The following is a 26,215-nucleotide window of genomic DNA, read 5'->3' on the forward strand; positions in this document are numbered from 1 at the left end:
GGGCTCAAATTACCCCCAACTCATCATTCTTCCATTATACTCTCACAACGAACCACATTTGCTTCCGATCCGCATAACCCACCCCCACCCCCACCTTTTTAAACTGCAGTCCAAAAATGCTGACATGGTTAGGAATCGGAAGTAATGGCTATCGCGGCCAACTCCCTGAGAAGCAGAAGCCTGGGACAGGGATGGGGAAGCCTAGGACATGCCTCCCTTCTTACCACCACCCCCACCCCATCCCCCGGAGGCCCTGCTGGCCAAAGGGCAATGGCACAAAACCACCCATCCCGGGTCTCCTACCCCTCGTTTCCTGCCGCGGTAGCTGCTGCTATAGAAACACCAGGCGTACACACTGGGCTGAAATTAAACACCCATCCGGGACCGGGACCAGAGCGGGATCAGCCTGCTGCTTCGGTCACCATGGCAACATGCGGAGCGGAGGACAGCGAGAAGTGCGCGCTGCGCAGGGATACTCACTCCATCGCGGGGTTCCGGGCCGCCCAGACGCACTACTGCGGGGTTCACCCGCGTTGCTCGCCTCTACCCGAGCCGAGCGCTCTGGCCGCGCCGCGCGAGGTGGAGCCGGCAGCCGTCTCCCCTCCCCGCTCGCACCCCCTCCTCCTGAGGGTTGAAAGTGAACGCTCAGGCTCTCTCCGCTCCCAGCCTGCGAATAAAACGGTAAGCAATTGGATAATGTTATTCGCTGGGCGCTAGACAAGCCACTCCAGCTAAGTGTTTCGGGGAGCGAGCGCGCTGGTAGCTGCGCGCCGGACGATTTGGCCACCAGTGCGCGGTGCCCGGGCGCCCGAGGCGCCAGGTGCGCCCGCGGCCCCCTTGGGACGGACGGCGCTGCACAGAGATCGGGTGGGGCGGAGGCACGGCGCGACGGGGGGAGGGAAGGGGGGCGGCGGGTGGCACAGCCCAAACGGAGTAGGGAAACGACTGAGTCATTGGCCAGGTTGCCGCTCTGGCTGCTTGGAAGTTGCAAGGGAAGGAAGCATCTCGGCTCTGCAAATAGCAAGCACTACCCCACGGCGGGCTGGGCATGGGCTCGGAAACGCCATTGTGCCAGCCCAGCGGGCATCTGTCTGAGTTTCCCAAGGAAAACTCCAGGCTGCGATGCGGCGCGTTAACGCAGTATTTCACCACTTTGACAACCCCACGCCCTTCTCCTTAGCACTCCATCTTCTGCGTATTCCCGCCTACCAGGAGTAGGCTGCCCAGTGTTACTTCCCCTAGTTTGTCCTATGAAAACAATAGGTATTTTGAATATGCTTTTCAAATTACCACGGCCCAACCCCCAAAGTAATCAGTCCCCGGGGCACATATTCCCTTCCTTACACTCGGGTCTGAGACTCCCCTACTCCTAAGGGTTTCTAGTGGGAACCTGGTTCCCATCCAAGTGTCCTCCATGGATGCAGGGAAGAGTAGATGAGACAAGCTTCAGCCTTTCAGTGTGTACTCACCGACTGGCCCCTCTGGAGTAGGCCTCTGCTAGGTGCTCAGGATGCAGCCTGAGCACGGCCATCGCAGTACCCGCCCTAGTGGAGCTCACAAGCTAAAGAGAAAGACAATGCACTGGTAAAGAGAAAAACTACCATATCATCACAAGTTGAAAAACGTTGCTATAAAAATTAAGTAATAAAATGCTACGGTGTTCCAAAATTATTTTGTAATGATGGTTGCACACCTCCCTGAATATACTAAAAACCACTGAATTGTACACTTTGGGTAAATTTTATGGCATATGAATTATACCTTAATAAAGCTGTTTTAAACATTGCTATGATGGAAGTGGATTGGCTTAGGTTCAGGAAAGATCTCCTGGAGAAGACTTGCTTGAGAGGAAAGACCTGCAAGCAACAGGGGAAAGGGACACTAGCCCAGCCATTAGGCAGGGAGGGGGATTGGAAACAACTCTTTAAGGGACCAAAAGGAGACCTGCACAAAATGTCTAGGCTGGATTCACTGCTCCTTCTTTTCCTCTGGAAGGTGAGTTACAAAGCCAAACCCAGTGAAGACTCACAGAGCTGTCTGCTAGAAAGAGATTCTGGATCATCTCTAGGTTTCCATTCACAGAGAATTTAGTGTGGATTTGGAGATCAGAAATCATCCATCCCCAGTCATGTCCCTCTCCAGCTATCATCTTATCTTTTCTATTCCGCTTCATAGTCAAGCCTCTTGAAAGGTTGTGAGAACTTTAAGAAGAGGCTTAAACAGTAAAGAGATTTGTTTCTCTTCGTCTAAAAGGTTCAGAGTTAAGCACACCTGGGCCTGGTTATCAACTCTACTCCTCAAAGACCTTAGAGATCCAGGTTCCTTCAAAATGTTACTCTGACATATGTAGTCTCCCTTTTCAGAGTCACTTTATGATCTAGGTTAGTTGCTTCAGCTCCAGTCATCATGGCTGCATTCCAGCTAGCAGAAAGTTGGAAGGAGTAAAGAAGGAGCAAACGTTGCATGCCAGCTGCCTCTCAAGGACAGCTCCCAGAGGCTGCCCAATGACACTTTCACTTAAATCTCTGGCCAGAATTCAGTCACATAGCCACATTCAGTTTCCAGGACAAAGCAGTCTTCACTCTGCTGATTCATGAGCCTAGTAAAAAATGGGGACTCCATTACCATGAAAGAAGAAAATGACTATTGGGGGACCACCAACACAATTTTTGTCATACTTAATCAACCACTAGCATTCTTGTTTCTGCCGACTCCTCCTGCCACTGACACTGCTAACCATAAAGTCACCAACAGCTGAATGTAATGGGCATGTCTCAGTCTGCACTGGCACTGTTGACCATGACTTCTTGATTTTTTTTACTGAGTCAAATTTATTAAGACATAATTTACATACAGTAGAATTCCCCCTTTAGGTGTACAGTTCTATAAGTTTGGATACATTATACAGTCATGTAACTGTCACCATCGTCAAGATCTAGAACATTGCCATCATCCTCAAAGAGTTCCTTCAAGTTCCTTCCTCCCCTCCTCCCACCTTCAGCCGCTGGCAACCGCTGTTTTGCCTTTTCCATAATGACATATAAATGGAATCAGACACTATGTAGCCTTCTGTTTCTGGCTTCTTTCACTTAGCAAATGCTTTTGAGATTCATCCATGTTGTTGTGTGTATTGGTGGTTAGATCCTTTTCATTGCCAAGTGGTATTCCCTTGTATGGATATACCCTAGTTTGTTTATCCATTCACCAGTTGATGGATATTTAGGTTGTTCCAGTTTGTAGCCATTACGAACAAAGCCGTTATAAATATTCCTGTAAAGGTGTTAGCGTGAGCATATGTTTTCATTTCTTTGGGTAAACACTACAGCCACTCCTTCCTTTTTGGAATATTGTCTTCTGTGATGCCACATGGCCACAATTGTAGCAACCTCGTCTCTGCTACTTGTCTCTTAAATATTGGTGTTCTTCAGGGTTCTAGTCTAAGCTCTCTTTGCTTCTCACTCTACGTACCAAACCTGAGCAATTTCATCTACTTCCATAACTGTATTTAACTACCTATAGGCTCACTTCCAAAACTATATCTCCAGCCAGATCATTCTCCTAAGCTTCATACAAAGGTCTTTGGATCAACTTCACAAACACTTTACCCGCAAATCTCCTCCTAATAACCTGCCTGCCTTCCCAGTAACAGGAAGGGCATAAAAATCTCACAGAAATCTGGTCAACCTTCTTGATGCCTTACCTCCCTCATCTCCCATATTTGGTCAATTAACAAAATCTACCCGACTACCTCCTAAATAGACACAGAGCCCACTCACTCCTCTCCATCCCCACTGCTATTGCTGCAACAATTTCCTCCTGAACTCCTTGCCTCTAGTCACATCCTATTACAACCCATTCTTCACCCTAGAGCCAGAGCAATCTTCCAAAGACACATATAAACGTATCATCCCCTTGCCTAAAACCCTTTAGTGGTCATCTCTTAACTTTAAGATAAAGGTTAAATTGAATTGTACATGCATCCTAAGTTTTTTATGGGATTGGGCTAAATCTTATTAAGAGTCATAAATACATCCTATACTATATAGAATGTGGGAAAAAAGGAACAGGCTTTAGAGTCAAGTTGACTGTCGTTAATTCCTGCTTGGTCATTTACTAGCTTTGTGATCTTGTATCTATTACTTAACCTCTTTAAGTCTCAGATTTCTTCACCTATAAAATTAGGACAAAATACCTATCTTTAAAGTTTACTTTGAAAATTAGACATATAATGTATATGTGTATATAAAGTGCTCAGCAGTGTCTGATACTTAGTAAATATTCAATAAACAGATCTAATAAGCTATCATTATTATTCAATTGTAACTTTTCTCTTGATATCTCAAACATTTTAACAACTATATCATTATCTTCATAGCATCCCTTTAAAGAACTTAATACAATACAGATACAGACAATAAGATCAATTTGTTCATTCTCATTGATAAAATGAGAATGTTAGACTAGATGTTATAATTTATTCATTAAAAATTATATATATGGTTAAATGTCACATAGCTACAAATTAGCATGTCGATACTCTCCATCCATTGATAAATGGCACATAGCTACAAATTAGCATGTCAATACTCTCCATCCATTGATACCATCCATCCATTCTTTATCTAGTATTATTCTTTCTCTATGTAATGTTTATTCATTAAGCTTCACTTATTGGTAACTTTTATCATACCAGGTGCACATTAACACCTCTCTAATTTGGAAGTTTCATTTAGCAACTCCACCTTTCTGAAATTTAGCCTAGAACCAGGAAAAAAAACAACAATGTAGTAAAATCCATGCTTTAAGCACTTTTTTTTAGCCTTTTTAGGGTCATACCTTCTTGAGAATCTGATGAACACTATGGACTTTCCTCCTGGAAACACAAGTAGGTGGCACAAACCCACAACATTTTGTTTACAGCATCAAGTGCCTTGCTGACCACTACCTCTGCCTCTGAAGCCCATCAACCAGCCATGGACCTTGGGCTAAGTTCTTCCGGTCTGCACTTTACGACTCGCTTGTATGTATATTATTTTATTTTTTCCTGCAATTATCATGTGGGACAGTTATTATAACTCTTTTGCAGATGAGGAAACTTCAGCTTAGATTAGTTAAATGGCTTGCTCCAGGTCACAGAGTAAGACTGAGTCAAATTCATCAACAAAACTAAAGTCTACAATTTGCTGGTCTAAAAAAAAAAGAGTAAGCCACCTCTGAAAGAAAAGTAAACATTTTCATATAGGTACAGTACATAAGCTTTGGAATAGAAATGCTTAAACCGGCACCAGGGATGGACTTCAGAGATCTACCTGAGATTACAAAGAGAATTATGGGTTTGATGGGGAGGGGATGTGAGGGAGAGAAAATGGGGCAGCTGTATCTGTCACCAGGTCTCAGTATTCCCTTATTCCAAACAAACAAAACCCTAAATAGGACTGCTTTAGATGTAACCCTTAATATGTTGGTTAAATGGCTTTCTGGCTCACTAGAAATAGAAACACACAATTAGAAGGGGTTGGAGAGGAACTGTCAGGAAGTAGCAGCCAAAAGTGAGGAAAAAAAGTGAAAATAGGCACAAGACAACAATAAGAACATCATGTTGGTGTCATTCAATATAGGAACAAACAGGTCTACATGTCACAGTAGCTCCTGAGAATATCACGGAATAATAAGGTTCAGCATCTCTGTTTAAGAAGACTAAATAAGTGTACAAAAATTTCCATTCAGATTAGATTTTTAATGTTTATATTTTGGCTAGCCTAAATTTTAGTTACTGGAAAAATATATTCAGTGTTTGTGTGGCACTTCTCATTCCTTGTTGATGTTGGAAAAATGGAGATATTACTATAATTTTAAATGTCTAACCAGGGAAGAATAGAATAAACATAAGTACAATTATCTTGTCAGCCTCAGGGAACCATTCCAATGTATTAACAATCCAAAAGCAAACCATTCAATTGATAATTAAAACGTAAGAACAGGCAGTCTTCTAATTTATTTGGCATTACTGGATTTCAATTGTATTCCTACAATAAAAAGTTATTTTGTGTCCTGTGGAATTTTTGTATTATAACATGTACCATTTTACCTTTTTATACTTCCCTAAATAATGTTACTGTTAGAGACGCACAAAGAAATATATGAAGGAAACATATCTCTAGCAGAAGCTGGGAGTTTATTTACCTGGAGTTGAGGGGCAGGTGCATGTGTGTGTGTGTGCACACGCATGCATGTATGCATAATGAACAATTTAGTGAGTTTTATTGGTCTGCAGATTTCACAAAATTTATTTCCCACTTGGTTTACAGAGTTGGAGTAAATATGGAGTCACTGTTAGCCTTCATCTTCTTCCACCATTAAAAAGTACTCTCTGAAAATATGTCAGATCGAATAGCTTCTTGTAATTCTACTGAAGATAGGTAAGATTAGCCCATGGATTATAACAGGAAGGATACTGGCTAAATGCCCATAGTTCTTTTCTTAGGACAAAAGTATCTCTCTCCTTCACAGTCTCTCTCTATATAGATATATATAACCTTTATATATACACACACATATATACATATATATTCATATACACACACACACACACACACACACAAGGCACTAGAATGATTGACCTGATTCATGGATGACTCTTCGAATCACAGTCTATTGACAATGGAGGGAATCCTGGGAGTTCCTAGTCCAACAGTAACACAAAGTTCCACAACTGACCTGGAATCATCCTGCTTGATGGAGCATGTTTATTTGTTTTCTTTTAGCTCAAAGAGCTGAAAAGCCCTATTTGTTTTTTGTTTTTAACTCCTCTCACCCACCACAAAATGACGTATGTGTTCAGAACAGCCCATGATTATGTGTGTACAGATGTAGCAAGAACATTTATTTCACCACTGCCAAGTCTGACCTACTTTGGAAGATGAACAATGACCTCTCAGAAATAACCCAGTGACACCATGGACTCATCAAAGGGACTATGCCAAGGAAAAATAGCTGCCCCTTAACCACACATTAGAAAGAAACCAGTTCATTATCACCCAGATACATTGCACATTGGTTACTGAGAGTCAGAAGACTTTGGTGATTTTTAATTGATATAAGGTTATTAATTCTTAATTTAATACATCCTATCAGCTCTGCTATGCTGAATGAAGCTGAAGAAGCTATCTGCTTACTTGGTGGCATCTTTAAAGGGAGGTTTATGCCATTACCATTAAACCCTTTCATCTTTGAATGCAATATTAAATGTCAATATTAAAAGTAACCCTTGCTAAGGTGGACCACAAGATTTTTTTGGAACTTGTTTTAAGAAGGACCACTTAAAAGCTGAAAACCATTTCTCCCTCCTAAGAGCTGGAAATTGGGATTTATTCTTGAAGCAGAACGTCCTTTTGTTCTAGGAATAATGTGAGAGGTACATTTTACTTACGCAAATGCAATCAAGTACCCACTAGAATGTGAACACCATGTGGGCAGAGACTTATTTTTCTACTTTGTTTACTCATATGCCCCTTAGAGCAGGGCCTAACACATAGTGGGATCTCAGTATGATTTATTGAATAAAATAATGAAAAAAATTCTTCTTGAAGAAGACCCCCAAGAAGTTTTTTTTTTTTCTTGGACGTATTTTTTTTTCATCAGATCCAAGTCTTTGCAGTTGATAGTTCCCAGAGATATGTTTCTTTCTAAGTGTGGATTTAGACTTAGAGAGATAGTATACCTGGATAGTATTATTTGTTCATGTGTATGCATCGCCATCTAAGGGATCAGTGACAGGAATTCCACCACACATGTGCACACGCACACACACACACACAAAGGCAGGAAAGTGTGCAGGCTTATCATCACTTACCTTGATTCTTGAGAAAACTGTGAAAAGGAATTAGACTATGCTTGAGGCAGTTCAACTTGGTTAGATTGTCAATTTTCCACATATGGCATTAAGACTCAATAAACCCAGACCCTGGAAACATGGTTGGGACCAAGTATTATGTTTAATGTGTTTTAGGAGTCCATAGGATCAAATCATAGCCCTACAGGTAAGGTAGGGTTGCCAAGGAAGGGAGTAGATAGTCCCACTTTTAGTCATCCTGAGTCTATCAGTCTTGGGATAGGAAATTTTAAATGCAGAGGGGAATGTTAGCAAGGAGTTAAAGGAAAGATGGTGTCAGGTACTGTGGCAAGATCTGGGACTACAATGAGCATAGGACACGGTGCCTGTCCCCAAAAATCTCACAGTTTAGAGGGGGAACATATATATTCAAAATAGAAATATAAGTATATTGACAAAGGTATGGGTGAGCAGGAAACATGAAAAGCCTGCTAGAAGAGTCGATGCCTGGACTATGTCTTTGAGGTTTAAACAGAAGTGAAATTTGTGTGTGTCCGTTTGTCTCTGTGTGGGTCTGTGTATCCAAGGAGGGGCAGAAAAGAAGGAATAAGACTATTCCAGGAAGAAGGAACAGCAAAATCAAAGATAAAGCAACAAGAGGCAGCAGGATGAGGTCTATGTCATACTGGCGTATGTCGGGGTACAAGGCAAGGAACAGAAGTTGGCATTATGCAACTCCGTGGGCACCAGTGATGTCGAATACATGGGATGGAGCCCCTAGTAGTTGTGCAAGGCAGTGGTCATGTAGGAAGTGGTTAAAGGTGAGGCTAAAGGGGGCCACATGAGGGCCTTGAATGTAAAAGCTCTGGCTAAAGGTGGGGTGAAGATAGCAAACACAACACCTCCCTTAACCACAAATCACAAACAGAGAATCATGACTGGAGACATTCACAGTCCACCTCAGTTGGACTTGGACTTGAAACTTTTCAGATGCATACACCATCACAAAACAAAAAGGCTTCAAGACTGACACAGCGGATTTCATCAACAATTATAACTCATATTCTATCACATTTCAAATAATTTACATTTTATTCCCTCTGAGATACTGGGACAGTATGTTGTAAAGTGGGGGGAGGTATGGTCTGGCAATTGGGCATTATGATATCTCTCACGCAGCCTTATGCTACTGCTTCCAAATCATGTTGGCAAGGTACCGGCATTTGGTGGCAGTGTGCATGATGGATTTTAGGGTGAACAAGAATGTTGACAAGACAACTAGTTGGAAGGCTGCTGTAATCATTTAGATAAAAGACCATGAGTTCCTAAATTAGGGCAGTGAGAGTTAGCAAGGAAGGAGAAAGAAAGGTAAGAGAAAGGTGTCATGACTGATTCTCACAGCTCAAATGACAGAGAAAAGTGATAATACCAACTGAGCCAGAGTATTCAAGAGGAGCCTACAGGTGTCACTAAAGAATCCTGACCTCAACAGATGAACAGTTATCATCATTTCTCCCTGGGTTGGGACCACCTTGTGTTTTGTTAAATGGCCTATGAAATATATTAAGATGCTTGCAATAGAGCCAGTAGAGAGGCCTGGAAATGAGAAGTAACATTTGAGGAACCAATTGAACTTAATTTTCTACAACACACTATTATAAAGAGCTGTCAAATTATAGTATCAGAGGGTCTGGGGTGAAATAATGACACAACTGATTATTCAAAAGTTGTATTTCTAGATTAACAATGTTAATCTAGAAAACTAGGTAAGTTACTGCCAATAAAAAGTCATCTGATTTTCAGGTAGCAAAATCCTTCATGAGAAGGATCAGTAAAATAGGCCAGCATTCTTCCAGGTACTCACTGACAATCTTTCCCTGCCATCACCTTTGTTAGTTACTCACATTCTTTGGAGACTTTGTAACTCCCAAATTCCTCTCCACACTAGATATCATCATCATATCCTTCACTTACATGCTCATATGAATGCTTCTTGCAAACCCCTTCTTCAGTTTCTTGACCTCTTCAACCCCAACAATTTTTCTTCCATTCCACTCAACCCAACCACACCCTTCAGATCTCATGCTAAAATGCCAAATATGAACATGACCTATTTTTACAGAAAAGGTGAGTTTACTTTCTCAGATTTCTAGAATCCATTTTCTTTCATATCCACTATTTTGTTTCCTAGAGTGGCTATAACCAAGTACCACAAACTGGATGGCTTAAAGCAGTATAAATTCATTGGCCCACAATGCTAGAGGCCAGAAGTCTACAATCAACGTGTCAGCAGGGCCAGGCTCCCTCTGGAACCTAAAGGGGAGAATCCTTCCTTGCCTCTTTTATTTCTGGTGGTTTGCCAGCGATCCTTGGTGTTCCTTAGCTTGCAACTGCCTCCATCACCACAAGCCCTTCTCCTCGGTGTCTCTCTGTGTCTCCTCTCCCCTTCTTATAAGGATACCAGTCATATGGGATTAAGTGCCCACCCTCCTCCAAGTTTGACCTCAATGTTATTTAATTCTATCTGCAGCAACCCTATTTCCAAATAAGGTCACATTTTGAAATAGGGTTAGGAATTCAACATATCTTTTTAGGGGACACAATTCAACCCATAACATCCGCTCTTCTTTCCTCTCCTCCTTCAAACTTACTGCAACATGAGAATAACAATGTACTCCTGGGTTGAGGGCCAAACTGTGGAAAAGAGCCTGTGTGGTACAGTCGTGCTGCTCTTGTGGTCTCTCTCATGGCCATGCTTGACCTGTGATCAGTCCCGGGAGGCACAGGCTCGGGGAGCAGAATCTGAGGGAAGGTACACAGCCGGGCAGGCTTTCTCCTTGCTGCCACACTCCTTCCCAGGCCCAACAGTCTTGATCCTGTAACACAGACTGTTTAGGGAAAACAGAAGTGCAACCCCAGTCCCCATCCAGTGAGTGAAAGGGAACACTCTCACTCACACCTCCAATTTTTGCCCAGCAATACTGACACAAACAGAGATCTAGACAATGAACCTGAGTTGGCAAGAAGCTCCATGTCAGGGTCAGGCTAAGGTCCTGTGGCCTGTAGGAAGTGAGTGTCCTGTTAAACATTTAAAATGGAGCTCTCCCCACTCTTTCTATTCCTGTATGTTCTATGCCATTTTCTCTGACCTTAGTCTCACCTAGCTAAGCTATTAGCCAAGGATAGCTTTAGGAGTTGCAAACTCAGCAAAGGCCAGGCATGTATTTTAAATGAGTAAAGTGCACTGGGTAGAGAGACAAAAGGAAATGGACTGTGACCAGCTAGGAGCCTACACACCACCTGAAGTGGGAAATGTCTCCTCTACCCCAGCCAATTGCCACCATGTAGGAATATGTCTGTGTGTCCAGCTCTTCTGATTTTTCTCAAAGAAAATAGAAAAAAAAAAACCTTTATTTTTTGTAAAATCTTCCACAAGAAAATGGTGAATAATTAACTAAACTGCTTAAAATAAGTGTGCCTTAATGGGCCATATTTGGCCCTTTTCAGTCTCTGGTTTAAGGGATCAATTGTGGATGGTTTGAATTTCACAAACCAAATGAAGCTTTATAGCTTGGAGACACACATTCGTACTACATGTCTACTTAGTGACTGAGTGGGGAAAATGTGGCTCCAGGCTTCTTTAAAAGGTGTCAGGAAGGGAAGCGATCTTGGCATGCCTGAGCTCCCCTGGTGGAGTTGTGGGCTTCAGGGTAAGTCACGACAAGCTGCTTTCTGGGCCTTTAGCAGGTAAGTGGACAGTAGGAGAGTAGGAGTACTTCCCACAGAATGCAGGGGTGGCAGCGGCCCCAACAGCTTCTCCCCAGAGGGTGACTCGCTGGAAGAAGGGTCAGCTCCATTTACTGTAGGTGTGACGCATGAGATGGTAGCCAAAAGCCTGTTGTTCCCAACTGTCAGACCCTCTGCTTGTGGTGTTTCTGCCTTCCAAGCTGACTTTGGGCCAGGCTTCGGAATCTACTCCTCCACTCTCTGGTCCCCCTGCCTGGACACGTGGTTCAATTTAAAATTACAGCTAATTTTTCCCCTGCACACTCGAACTTGAGCTAAAGCCCTTTCTGCCAGCATCTGAAGCAACTTACAAAGATGAGCTTGAACTTACTGTATTGGTCTCCAACAATATAACTTCTTCCCTTTTAATTTTCCATTAATTATATGTATCATTTCTACAGCACTCCTAAACGAAAACATTAGGAGTCTGAGGAGCTAAAAAAAGAAAAAAGAAAAAAGAAACAGTGGGCAGGGGAGAGACTGGATCTGAAAAGTGAAATTTATCACAAGAACCCCTAAATCTCTCTCTGCCTCACAACTCTCCCACGGAGATTTATATTTCCATGGAGGACAACTTTAGGAAAAAAAAATACTTTAAAGCTTTTTTCATCAAATAAATCTCTGATGGCAAGATTTCAGACTGTCATTGGTCTCAGGGACAATAGTTTGGTATAGGGAAGCCTTTCAAATAACACTGCTTTTAAAACTTAATATTAGAATTACAATTTTAAAAAATAGATCAGATCAAATATAACATTGTACAAATCACAGGACTCTGCCATCAAAATAAAATACTAACAACGAATCCTTTTTAGAAGCACAGGTCTGGTCTTTGATTCCCTGGGCTTGAAGGCAAACATGTTCTAGAAGGCATTTTGCTTCTGGGCCATGTGTCTTTCAGTTCCCACATGAAAAAGAGAGAGGCCTCTGCCCCAATCAGAGCTGAAGGAGCCAGAACAGGAATCCAACCAAGAGCAGATGGCCAACTCCAAGCAGGGGTGGGAGAGGACACAAGACTCAGAGACACCCTGAGGTCAGAGCCAGCAAACTTGAGGAGCTGCAAGGTGGGAATACCAAGAAACCCAAGAAAAATATTAAATCTCACTAGTGGCAAGATCAGAGTACAACAAGGTGGGGTTTGTTGGAGGGAGTCCACCAATCTCTCAGGTCCTCCTGTAAACATTTCAAAATTTTGAGGTATGGATTGTGTTATTATTAGAGCTAGATGTAAAACTTCAGCCTGGGGAAGAGTAAGCTCTTCTGAAACTTTGGACAGTTTTGATTTTAACATGCCAGTAACCCATTCTACCTTGACGGAAACTTGAGGTCCAGATGGACAATGGTTACTTGTTAGCATATCAATCAAACTGGGCATTTTCTTTACCTTGGGCTTTAATCTTAATAATTGATATTTTCTTCAGATGTTGAAATGCCTCCAGGAAATCATTACCTTTCTTTCTTTTCTTTTTACGCCATGTCAAAATCACAACTAATCCCAAAGGCATATCAACTGTCAGTATAGACGTTAACTCTTGAACCTCTAGGAAGGTGGCAATCTGGATAGAATGAATTATTGGTAACAAAATATTTTATAATAAAATATTTCAAAGTTATAGTATATCAGAACAAAGTATACCTGGATTATTTTTAAAATATGAGGCATTAACGCACAGTATCATTTTAGGCTTGCCCAGGGTTGAACATCAGTCAAGTAAAAATGAGATAAGCTTAGAGTATGAACAGCAATTAGTTAATCATGAGACTCTCCTTCATCAGAAAAGGGAAGCCAGGAGCTGGATTTGGATTAGAGTTTAAAGGTCATGTGAGAAGAGATTGTACAGGAAGTTTCTAGGCAGTGATGTGTCTGTCTGAGAAGTGTTGGGTTTAGTTTGGCTGCTGTCCTTGCAAGTGGACAAGGTAGATGGATACTGTGGATACGACAAAGTAGACAAGGTTGAAAGTATAGGTTAAGGGAAATAATCAGCTTCTCCTAAGTTTCTAAATTTGAGTTAATGCCTGTAAAGTATAATCTTGTCTTTTAAGCAAAACTAATGGAAAGAATTTAGCACAGTTAAAAGCATACAACAAAAAGAGTTGCCGGAATATCTGTTTAAGAAAAGAAATGGCTCATTTGGCATCCGGATCTAAAGAGGGGGCTTTTAAGACATTTGTTTTAGTCAACTTGTATAATGACTGAACTAATGAAAATACAGAGAATACCAAATATACCTAATTATTTTAGTATGTCTCTTTTTATTAGGTGAGGGAATAAATCTTTGTTTCTACCCAGTGGCCATTTAGGAAACTATCAGGTAAAAGATCCCTTATCCTTAGTTTTATTGTTCTAAATCTAGAGCTTTAATATGGAAACACAAAATTAAGAAGCACTGCAGATATCAACACCATTGGGTCCAGAATAAATGCACACCACAAAAATATCAGTTTTGAAAGAAGGAAAAAGATTCTGTGTTTAGAGTCAATGGAACCCATTTTGATACAAACCAAAACACCTAAACGATATATATCAATAGGAAGAAAACCATCAAAAACCTTTTAACTCTACATTATCAAATGCAAGGAACTCTTAGACTCCTGAGCCTAACAACAAAAAAAGACAATGTTAACCGGATTCCAGATTTCCTATCAGCTGCCACTTGCCAGAATTTACTTAATGGTCAGGCCATAAAATTAGAAGTAAGATTCCAGCACTTCTTCCACCAGGGTGGATTCAATCAGCAATATTCAACCAGAATCAGAACCAGCACCAGAAATTAACTTGACCAAGAATCAGATTTAGCATGACAGAGCTAGAGAGAGCCCAGGGGTCCAGGTACAGACAAAGTGCACTTTAATCTACACATTTCCTAGGAGGATATATCTCAGTGGAACCTCCGGGAGTAACTGTCAAAGAATAACTCAAAGGAATAAAGTAAAATTATTAGCATGCTATTTATTTGTACACAAGGGAAAACAATAAGAGATTGATTTCATCTAAAAAAGTCAAAAACAGGATTTAAATATGAGAAAGAGAAGAAAAAATGAGTCACTTTGGAACAACAAATTTTGTTTTTCATGCCTTGGGTAAAATGCTAATTAGCTGGCAGCCAGCAGAATATTATTCTGCCCTCCGGCAGGTGAATGGGTCATGAAAGAAAGCAATTTCAGTTGTTTATGAATTCTCCAGAAGACTTCGGGGGTTTGACTTGGACATATATAAAACAAGGCAGTCTCTGCATTGTCCTTCCATGTGTCCTTTGTCATCACCTGCATCTCTCAGTTTACACAGAGTCTGCACCACTTCCTTATTGGAACTATTCACTGGTAATCAAAATGTTAATTAAAGGAAGCCAAGGCAACCTAGATTTCAAATGAAATTGTAAAGAATGCATCTCCACTGTTGTAGGTGGCAGGAGGTCTTGATTGAACTTGCTTTCCCACATCAAGAGACTGCCTCCAGATCTTAAAGTTTTGAATATCAGCTGGAGATCTAACCTACCACACCACCCAGTATTTCATCTTATTCTCAGTAGTCTTACCATCCTGTTGTCTTGCTTCAAAGTGTGCCTTTGATGGGTACTTTTAGGATGATGTCTTAGTTTCCAGAGTTGCTATAATAAATACTATGGGTTGGTTTAAACAATAGGAATTTACTGCCTCACAGTTTTGGAGGCTACAAGTCCAAAATCAAGGTGTTGGCAGGATCCATGCTTTCTCTGAAGTCTGTAGCATCTTGGTGGTGGCTTGCCGGCAATCCTCCATCACATAGCCATCTGTCTCCTCTTCCCTCCTACTACCATGTCCAAATTTCCTTTGCTTTTGACGACTCCAGTCATGCTGAATTAAGGCCCATGCTGAATCGATTTGGTCTCACCTTAATAGGATCTTTGAAAATCCTATATACAAATGAGTTCACATCCAAAGAACCAGGGATTAGGACTTGAACATGATTCAATCCAAAATGGATGCCCAACTGACCCAGTTTTCCTGGTACTTACCCAGTTTTAGCACTGAAAGTCCTGCACTGCAGGAAACCTTCAGTCCCAGGCAACTCAGGACTGTTTGTCACCCAGGTACTTTCCGCCATGGATTGTAAGAATTAAGTCCACTCTGTAAGGGGAATAGGATCCAAGAATGTTCCAACTGGAAGAGATTTCCAGAAGCATCTTGAATTTTCTATCAAGTTCTTTCAGAAATGTGTCCATTCAAAATTTATTATTGCTGGGTTATAATTATAACAATATCTAAGATAAACAGCCTGTTGACGGAGCAATACGAGAAGAATGTAGCTAATATGCCATTTCTTCTTTTTTTTTTTTGACTTCTACTCACCTTTTAAGAGTCATTCAATGAGGTAATGTTCCCCTGCCTCAAAACTTGGGCAGTCTCTGCCTCGAATTTGATTTAATGTCACATCTTTTTCTTGCCCCCAGCCAGGGCCCGCTGCAGACTGGGGGTTTGCAACAGGAGGAGGAAGCACGGTCCTTCTTCTCTCTTTCCGACATGGCATTTCTTCCTCTCCCCTGCTTATTAATTTAGGGCTTTTTGACCTTTGCAAAGCTAAGCCCAAGGAGGAGAGAGAATTAGAGGATAAGACCTGGTCTTCCTCTCTGGGGCAGTTGTCATCCTGTGACCTTCTGGGAGGCAGAGATACAACTGCTGACCATTTTCTCTGAAGCACTTGGGAGCTTCCCTCCTGAGCCTGTTGCCTGCAAGTCCTTTGATACAGACAACATGGGGAATGCCTCTCCTTCAACTCACTGGGACTTTAACCACTGTTCTCAAACAGTTCACGCCACACAAAGAATCCTATTTTACAACTGCCTTACCCTTTCCAGGATGCCTTTGTGGGAACTAGGTTCCCAGCAGCTCTCCTGCAAGGTCAAAACCTGGTCCCCAGGAGTCACTTAAAAGTCCCATGACCCACCAACCCAGGAGAGTTCAGCTCCTTCTGGAAGGCAGAGCAGGTGGCCTTTGCTCTTCCACCAAATCCTGTGCATGTGTCCGACCCCTGCTGTTCTGGTTTGCTAATGTTGCTGTTACGCAGAATACCAGACATGGAATGGCTTTAATAAAAGAGGTTTATTTGGTTACAAAGTTACAGTCTTCAAGGTCAAAAGTGTCCAAGGTAAGGCATCAACAACAGGGTATCTTCACTGAAGGATGGCCACTGGCGTCTGAAAACCTCTGTTAGCTCGGAAGGCACGTGGCTGGCATCCGCTTGCTCCCAGGTTGCGTTTCAAAATGGCGTTCTCCAAAACGTTGCTCTTGGGGCATTTTGTCCTCTTAACTCTAGCTGCTCTGAAGTCCTTCTGTTTGTGAGCCCCTTTAAAAGCTCCAGTGAACTAAGTAAGGTCCACGCTGAATGGGTAGGGCCACACCTCCATGCAAACATTCGATCAAGAGGTCACACCCTAACCAAAGGTGTCACTCATAGTTGGGTGGGTAACATCTCCATGGAAACAACCTAGTCCCAATATCCAATGAGACTGGGTTAAAAGATCATGGCCTTTTCTTGGGGGACATAATATATCCAAACTGGCACATCTGTCCACTAAGTTGCTAACTCCAGAGAACACACACTGTGATTTCCATGAAACTTCATCTTCCTAGGCTTAATGTGAGGGGACAGGTAATTTCCCACCTTCTTCATGGAGCTGGGAGAAAGGAATACAGCTTTCTCCAAATAAATCCTCCTTATAAATTCTCTTCTCCCTACGTCCACTCTCTCAACTGTTCTATAACCTCAAAACTGGTAGTACCCTAGGTGAGGGGTCCAAGAATTGTGAAACCAGTTCATCATCTATTAAAGTTCTGAAAATGATGTCCTGGCACCTCCCTTAGAAATTTCACATCCTGTTAGGTCAGCATTTACTGTGAGCCAGGCACTGAGCTAAGCATTCCGTACATGTTTAACTCATCTAATCTTCAAAACAGCCTTATGCATTAAATACCATCACTGTTCTCATTTTACTGGTGAGGAAAGTGAAACCTGGAGAGGCCAATAATCAGTTCACATAGGTGGGGAGCAGTAGAGCCAGGACCCACGTCCAGGCAGCCAGCTCTAGACCCATGCTCTAAACCAACTACACAACCCTCAGGACCCCCGTCATAACTCACATTTTCTATTTTTGCATTTGTGAAATGACAACTATATTTTAAGTAAAGTATAAATGCTTTGGAGCACATTTGGTTTCTTATTAGAAATCCTGCCATCTTATCACTCATCTTCGAGGTGGTTTTGTACATGTTGATCCCTATTGGGCTTCTGGTGACAATAGTACTTCTTATAGCATCCATCCATTTCGGAAAGAGGAGATCTCTGGATGCTCATTTCCACCAGAAAAAAAGCAGAGAATAGGTCATCTCAAATTATTGGTAAATCTAATCTAAAAGGGAACTGAACAAAGGCATTTGACGGAATGCCTAACAAAGTCCATTTGCCTTTTATGTAGGCTCTTCCTTTACATGCCTGGGGCATGTTTATGAGTTACCCATGCCCTGAGGGCTGGAATTTCCTTGCACTTAAATTATAGACTGTAAAATTATATTTTTAAGATGTTTTTAAATTACTGTCTTAGTTTTCCAGGGCTGCTACGACAATCCCACAGACTGGTTGGCTTAAACAACAGGAATGTTTTGGTCTCACAGTGTTGGAAGCTAGAAGTGTGTTCTGATGTGGCTTGCTGGTGCTCACGCTCTGCCTCCATCACATGGCGAACTGTCTCCTTCAGTCTCTTCCTGTGGCTTCTACATCTGCGTCCAAATTTCATTTGCTTCTGATCACTCCAGACATATCAGATTAAGGCCCACCCCAGTTCAGTTCGGCCTCATCTTAATAGGAGCTTTGAAGGTCCTATTGACAAATGTATTCATACTCACAGGACTCATGGTTAAGACTTAAACCTGTCTTTATGGGGAACAAGATTCAATTCCCAACAACAACAAAAAAAATGTAGGTTCACTGTTAACAAGTGAAATTCTACAAAAGATATAAAAAATAAAATTTAATCATTTCCCATGACCAATCTGCAGCCACCCCTCCCCCACAAAAAGTAATATTCACAGCTGAGACGCTATCTTCACCTCTTTTTCCTGTGATCACAAAAATATTACAAAAATACATACACATATAGATGGATGTTTGTTTTTTAATGGAACTATACTCATCTTGTATCTTGCTTTTCTTTCTTTAGTAGATCATAGACATCCCCTCCTATTTTTTTCACCTTTTAAATTCAATTTTATTGAGATATATTCATAAACCATACAATCATGCACAGTGTATAATCAGTTGTTCACAGTATCATCACATAGTTTTGCATTCATCACCACAATCAATTTTTGAACATTTTCGTTACTACACACAAAAAAGAATAAGAATAAAAATTAAAGTAAAAAAGAACACCCAAAACATCCCATACCCCCCACGCCTCCCTATTATTCATTTGCTTTTCGTCCTCATACACTGCATAAAGGGAGTGGGAGCCACAAGGTTTTCACAATCCCACAGTCACACAGTGTAAGCTATATAGTTATACAGTCATCTTTAAGAATAAAGGGTACTGGGTTGCAGTTCAAGTTAATGCATTTTTTTTCCTTTTTAATTTTTATTGGAATTGTTCAGCTACCATACAATTATCCAAAGATCCAAAGTGTACAATCACTTGCCCCTGGGTACCCTCATACAGCTGTGCATCTGTCACCACACTTGATTTTTGTTCAATTTTTAGAAACTTTTCATTACTCCAGACAAGAAATAAAGTGAAAGATGAAAAAAGAAAAAAAGAAAAGGAAACTCGAATCCTCCCCTATCCCTAACCAACCCCCCTCAATTGTTGACTCATACTGTTGGTATAGTACATTTGTTACTGCTTATGAAAAAATGTTGAAATACTACTAACTGTAGTATATACTTTGCAATAGGTACGTATTTCTTCCCTATATGCCCCTCTATTATTAGCTTCTAATTGTATTGTCATACATTTGTTATGGTTCATGGAAGCGATTTCTAGTATTTGTACAGTTGATCATGGACACTGCCCACCACAGGATTCAGTTTTATACTTTTCCATCTTTTGACCTCCAGCTTTCCTTCTGGTGACATATATGACTCTGAGCTTCCCCTTTCCACCTAATTCACACACCATTCAGCACTGTTAGTTATTCTCACATCTTGCTACTGACATGTCTCTTCATTTCCAAACATTTAAGTTCATCCTAGTTGAACATTCTGCTCATACTAAGCAACCGCTCCCCATTCTTAAGCCTCGTCCTATATCTTGGTACCTTATATTTCATGTCTATGAGTTTACATATTATAATCAGTTCCTATCAGTGAGACCCTGCAATAATTGTCCTTATGTGTCTTGCTTATTTCACTCAGTATATTGCCCTCGAGGTTTTGTCATCAACCCATTTTTTTTTAATATGGTTTTGTTCACTCACCATACATTCCATCCTAAGTAAATAATCGATGGTTCCCTGTATGGTCATATATTTATGTGTTCACCACCTTCACCACTATCTATATAAGGGCACCTACATTTCTTCCACAAGGCAGGAGGGAGAGTCAAAGAAGGGAGAGAGGCAAAAGAAAGAGGAAGAAAAAATGACAGCTAGGAAGCAGCAAAAGGAAAATAACCTTAAATCAAAGAGTAAAGAATCAGACAATACCACCAATGTCAAGTGTCTAACATGCCTCCCCTATCCCCCCGTCTTATCTGCATTTACCTTGGTATATCACTTTTGTTACATTAAAGGAAGCATAATACAATGATTCTATTAGTTACAGTCCCTAGTTTATGTTGATTGCATCCCTCCCCCAATGCCTCCCCATTTTTAACACCTCGCAAGGTTGACATTTGCTTGTTCTCCCTCATAAAAGAATATATTTGTACATTTTATCACAATTGTTGAACACTCTAGATTTCACCAAGTTACACAGTCCCAATCTTTATCTTTCCTCCTTTCTTCTGGTGTCTCACATGCTCCCAACCTTCCTCTCTCAACCGTATTCATAGTTATCTTTGTTCAGTGTACTTACACTGTTGTGCTACCATCTCCCAAAATTGTGTTCCAAACCACGCACTCCTGTCTTCTATCACTCTGTAGTGCTCCCTTTAGTATTTCCTGTAGGGCGGGTTCTTGTTCACAAAGTCTCTCATTGTCGGTTTGTCAGAAAATATTTTGAGCTTTCCCTCGTATTTGAAGGACAGCTTTGCTGGATATAGGATTCTTGGTTGGCGGTTTTTCTCTTTCAGTATCTTAAATATATCACACCACTTCCTTCTTGCCTCCATGGTTTCTGCTGAGAGATCCACGCAGTCTTATTAAGCTTCCTTTGTATGTAATGGATCGCTTTTCTCTTGCCGCTTTCTGGATTCTCTTTGTCTTTGACATTTGATAATCTGATTATTAAGTGTCTTGGCATAGGCCTATTCAGATCTCTTCTGTTAGGAGTACGCTGCACTTCTTGGATCTGTAATTTTATGTCTTTTATAAGAGATGGGAAATTTTCATTATTTCCTCTATTATTGCTTCTGCCCCTTTTCCCTTCTCTTCTCCTTCTGGGACACCAATGATACATACATTATTGTACTTTGTTTCATCCTTAAGTTCCCGGAGACGTTGCTCATATTTTTTCATTCTTTTCTCCATCTGCTCCTTTGCATGTAGGCTTTCAGGTGTTTTGTTCTCCAGTTCCTGAGTGTTTTCTTCTGCCTCTTGAGATCTGCTGTTGTATGTTTCCATTGTGTCTTTCATCTCTTGCATTGTGCCTTTCATTTCCATAGATTCTACTAGTTGTTTTTTTCAACTTTCAATTTCTGCCTTATGTATGCCCAGTGTTTTCTTTACAGCCTCTATCTCTTTGGCAATATCTTCTTTAAACTTTTTGAATTGATTTAGCATTAGTTGTTTAAATTCCTGTATCTCAGTTGAAGTGTATGTTTTTCCTTTGACTGGGCCATAACTTTGTTTTTCTTAGTTTAGGTTGTAATTGTCTGTTGTCTAGGCATGGTTTCCTTGGTTATCCAAATCAGGTTTTCCCAGACCAGAACCCCCTCCTACTCTTTTTAATTCCAAAACTCATTTGTTTTTCCCAAGAGAGAAGAATAGCAGTGGGTACTCAGGGCATGATTTAGAGACATGGATATAGAGGAGACATTGTCTTGTTGCCTAAAGCTGGCATTATTTGTCTGGCTGTAAAAGGCTGCTGGCTTCATTCATAAAGTATAGGTGACCACATTCCTGAATGGAATAAAAGAGAGGAAGTGAATGAATGTTCCTTAGATGGAGTAGATGGATGATGCAATTATGTAGACAACCTGTTTAATTTCAGCTAACAGGTTTCCCACATCTAATAAGCATTGCAATGACTGCACCTCTGGTCAAAATTGGTAAGTAGATTTGGATATTTGTATTGTGTCTGTGCTTATATATCCGAAATAACTGAGGGGAAAAATAAATAGCAATGCATTCTTTGCATTTTTTGATATATTTCTCTTCTTATGGTTTATATGTGATATATTTTGCAAAGGTTCCAGTATTTCTAAAGGGTGCTTTGTCATCCTCCAACGTCCAAACGGTGAGGGATACTAAGTGCAAAAGCAGATTTCTAAGCCTTACTCAGATTCTTCAATCAAAATATATGGGGATGGACAGAGATGATATCCATGTTTTTAAAAAAAAAAAAAAAACCTCCCTTAGGTGATTTTAATGTACACTAACCTATTTGAGAACTACCTCTAGGCTTTCCCAAAGGCTCAGGGATTTGCCAGCTTCTTTTCTTTCAAGACTCTAATCACGCTCGCTATCACTTCAGGTCCCTAACATCTCCACCAATACCCCCAGCCCCACCCCGTTCCATCTCTACCCTTTCCCCACCCATTACCCTCACTAGACTATGAAAGGAGGAACACTGCGTATGCTTGAGTCCCAGTCAGCACCAGCAAGCCCTAGACAGCAGACTGAGTCTCCAGAAGTACCTGCAGAAGGGGCTGCTGACATGACTGGGCCTAAGAATTACCCTTGACTCTCTATGTTCAGACCCAGGAAATATTCACTCTGAGTCTACTGGATTCTAGCAATACTCTTTCTCCAGGAGAGGGTAGAGAGGCATGCAGACACCTTTGCGGGTGCTATGAAACAATGTTATGATGTGTGTGGAGAGCAAGGACCAATATGGGCAGTGACTTTGCCTTTTATATCTTCTTAATCTCAGCACCAGCAGTGAAAAGCCAAAGGCCATTTCTTGAATGAATAAGCGAATGAACAAAGATGAATGTGTGAATAAATGTTGAATGAATTAGGTTAGTATTTGATTAGTGACCAAAACCAGCAGCAACAACAACAAAACAAGAACTAATTTTCTAATCCCTCAGGTGAATGTCCGTTTTAAAAAAAGACCCTATAGGTTTTTAGCACATATTTTTCTCAGGCAGAATGTCACGTATAACTTTTACAAAGAAAACTGATAGTAATAGATTTGCAGTGGTTAATTCTGTTTGTCAACTTGGCTGGCTATGGTGCTCAGTTGTTTGGTCAAACACTAGTCTAGATATTGCTGTGGTTAACATCTACAATCAAGGGCTTTAAAAAGCTTATCCATGACTGGTGGCTTTGAAAGCACAGCGAGCGGCAACAGCTGCTAAGGCGTGGGGCAGCTGGAGATGTGGGCTGGTTCTAGAGGGACCAAGAAGATGGTGTCATAGAGAGGAGTGGAAGTTAGTTAGTCCCCCTGGAACAACTAATAAACAACCAGGAACAACCAGTAAATAATCTGGAATAACTGCTGGGGGACAACCGTGACTGTCCACACGTTGTACACCAACGTGGATTGGGAGGAATGCCTGAGATTGCAGCATAAAATCTTGCCAAAGAGATGGATGAGACTGTTGCCAAGTTTATCAAGACCACCGTCTTGAAAATCCCTGTGACTGAAATGATGTCAATCCCAAAAGCCTAGGGTTTTTTTGTCTGAAAATCAACTGCAGAATATAAACTTTCAGAAGAGAAAGGAACCTCTTGTTCAGGACTTGATTCTGCTTTGTGAGGTAAAAGCGTTCAAAGTGATTAACCTTGAACAGCATGCTACCCCTCTGTTCTTTTTGTTTCTTCCTTTCCTTAGTCCAAAAGGGATTTAAGGCAGCTACTAAACTGTAAAGCAATGAAGGCTATGTACTGCTATAGTGGAGAGGAAACTATTTTTTTAATGGCTCTAACTTACAAAGAATGTTTATAAATCGATGAAGAAACAACGTGAATACAATGAAAGGGGGAAAAAAACAGACAATGCAAGTTCAATAATGAGCAGTACTTTTTTTTAACCTATCAGATTGTCATAGATGAAAAGATAATGATACTCAAATGTGTTGGCAAAGTTATGAGCAGACGCTCTTCCATGTGTTTTTATTTATTTATTTATTTGCTTTCTGTTGGAACATAATTTCAGACTCAGAGAGGTTACACGTATTAGTACAAAGAATTCTGGTATACCCTTTCTTTATTCACATTTAAATACACACACACACACACACACACACACACACACACACATATATATACTTTCAACCCACCAATTCCACTTCTGGAAATTTATACTAAGGAAATACTAGAAAATAAAGAGACATATATATATATATATATATATATATATATATATATATATATAAAATAACTTATGAATAGTCATATAGCATTTGCATATATATAGGTGTTAGCTGTAGTGTTGTTTAAAAGGCAAAAATTTCTAAATAACCGTAAGTAGGAGATTGGATAAATAATAATACATCCACCTAACAGTATACTTCAGCTATTGGAAAGAATAAACTAGATCTTTGTTTACAACATGAAAAGAAACTATATAACATGCATACAAGTAAATGTATATGTCTGGAGCAGTTGTTCTCAACTGGGACAATTTTGTCCCCCAGGGGACATTTGGCAATGTCTGGAGATGTTTTCGTTGTTAAAACTGGGGGAGAATAAGCCAGACCCAAAAAGACAAATGTTGAATGATCTCATATGAAATACTCAGAAGAAGCAAATATTCTAGGGACAGATAGTAGATTACAGGTTACCAAAAAAAATAAATAAATAAAAAGTAGGGGAGGTAGGTATTACTTACTGGGTACAGAGTTTCTCTTTGAGGTAATAAAAAAATTGGGGTAATGGATATTGGTGATAGTACTACAACATTGTGAATGCAGTTAATAAACCTGAATTGTACACTTGAAAATGGCTAAAATGGGAAATTCTGAGTTGTACATACGTCACTGCAATAAAAAGTTAAGGAAAAAAAAAAAAAGATTATCCTCAATATTGTGGGTGGGCCTCGTCCAATCAGCTGAAGGCCTTAAAAGTTAAAAAACAAAACAAAACAAAACAAAAAAACAACTGACGTTTCTGAGAGAAAAAGCAATTCTGCCTCAAGACTGCAGCATCAACTCCTCCTTAAGATTACTGTCCTATGGATTTCAGACTTGCCAGCCCCCACAATCACATGAGCCAATTACTTAAAATAAATATCACACACACACACAAACACCTATATCCTATTGTTTCCGTTTCTCTGGAGAACACTGACAGGTACAGGGTTCAATACTTTTTAAAACTCCAGAGAGTGAAGCATAGAATTCCCTTGTCAGCTTTAGGGAACCTCTCTGAAGCTGTGGAGGTGCTCTGATTCAGGGCCTCACAAGCATAAAAGAGAAAAAAATGAAACCAAGGAAAGCCAAGGTCAGACAGCTACTCGGAGCAGACACAGTACTGCCCACCTCCTGCATTCTAGGCTATCTGTCCCACATCCAGGAATCTGAGCTCTTTTCAAGTTCTAATTTGAACAGACTTTTCCCCCAATAGATTAGTGAGAAAAAACAGGAATGAAAGAAAAACAGGTTTTATGGAGGGATTGGGAAATAACATTTTACTGGAAAGATGAGAGAATGAGCTGAAATATAAACATAAATTTAGCATGGGGACATTATAGTTTCTTCAAGGATATAACTTGCCTGCTGAAACTGTGCACAAACATTTTTGAAACTTATGAATATGCAGCACATTCTTTGTAAGAGAATATTACTGTGGCTCCCTCAACCGGGATCCCTGTCCTTGGGGTTGGCTGATTCTAAGAAGGTACTGATGATCTCCATATTCACAACCTTGGTGTGATCCTCTCCCCATGAATGTGGATTGGCTAATAGAATGTGGCAGAGTTGATGGGATGCCCCCTCCATGATCAGGTTACAATCTCTGTCTTGCTAGCAGACTCTTTTTTATTGCTTTCTTAGCTTTCACTCTTTGAAGAAGTATGTGGCCATGTTGGAGAGGCCCACATGGCAAAGAATGGAGGGCAGCCTTCAGTCAACAGTCAGGAAGGATCTGCAGCCTTCAGTCAAAGCAGTACTCCAGGAAGCGAATTCAGCCAACAACCGGAATGAGCTTGGAAGTGGATCCTTCTCCAGCTGAGCTTTCAGAAGAGACTGCAGCCCCAACTAACAACTTGATTGCCGTTTTATGAGTGATCCTAAAGAGGATTCAGCTAAGCTATGCTGGAACTCTTGACCCACAGAAACGGTGAGATAATAAATGTGTGTTGTT

The 26,215-nt window shown here is 40.8% G+C and overlaps 1 long non-coding RNA gene across 1 annotated transcript; it reads left to right on the forward strand.

The window, feature by feature from the left end:
* The first annotated feature begins 468 nt into the window (after positions 1 to 468).
* On the forward strand, positions 469 to 26,215 carry LOC119505487. Its single transcript, XR_005210748.1, has 3 exons — positions 469 to 681; positions 4,921 to 5,020; positions 25,906 to 26,215. It is a non-coding gene; the product is annotated as an uncharacterized LOC119505487 (long non-coding RNA).

This window comes from Choloepus didactylus, chromosome 10 (assembly GCF_015220235.1).
Source record: "Choloepus didactylus isolate mChoDid1 chromosome 10, mChoDid1.pri, whole genome shotgun sequence".
NCBI classification, from domain to species: Eukaryota; Metazoa; Chordata; class Mammalia; order Pilosa; family Megalonychidae; genus Choloepus; species Choloepus didactylus.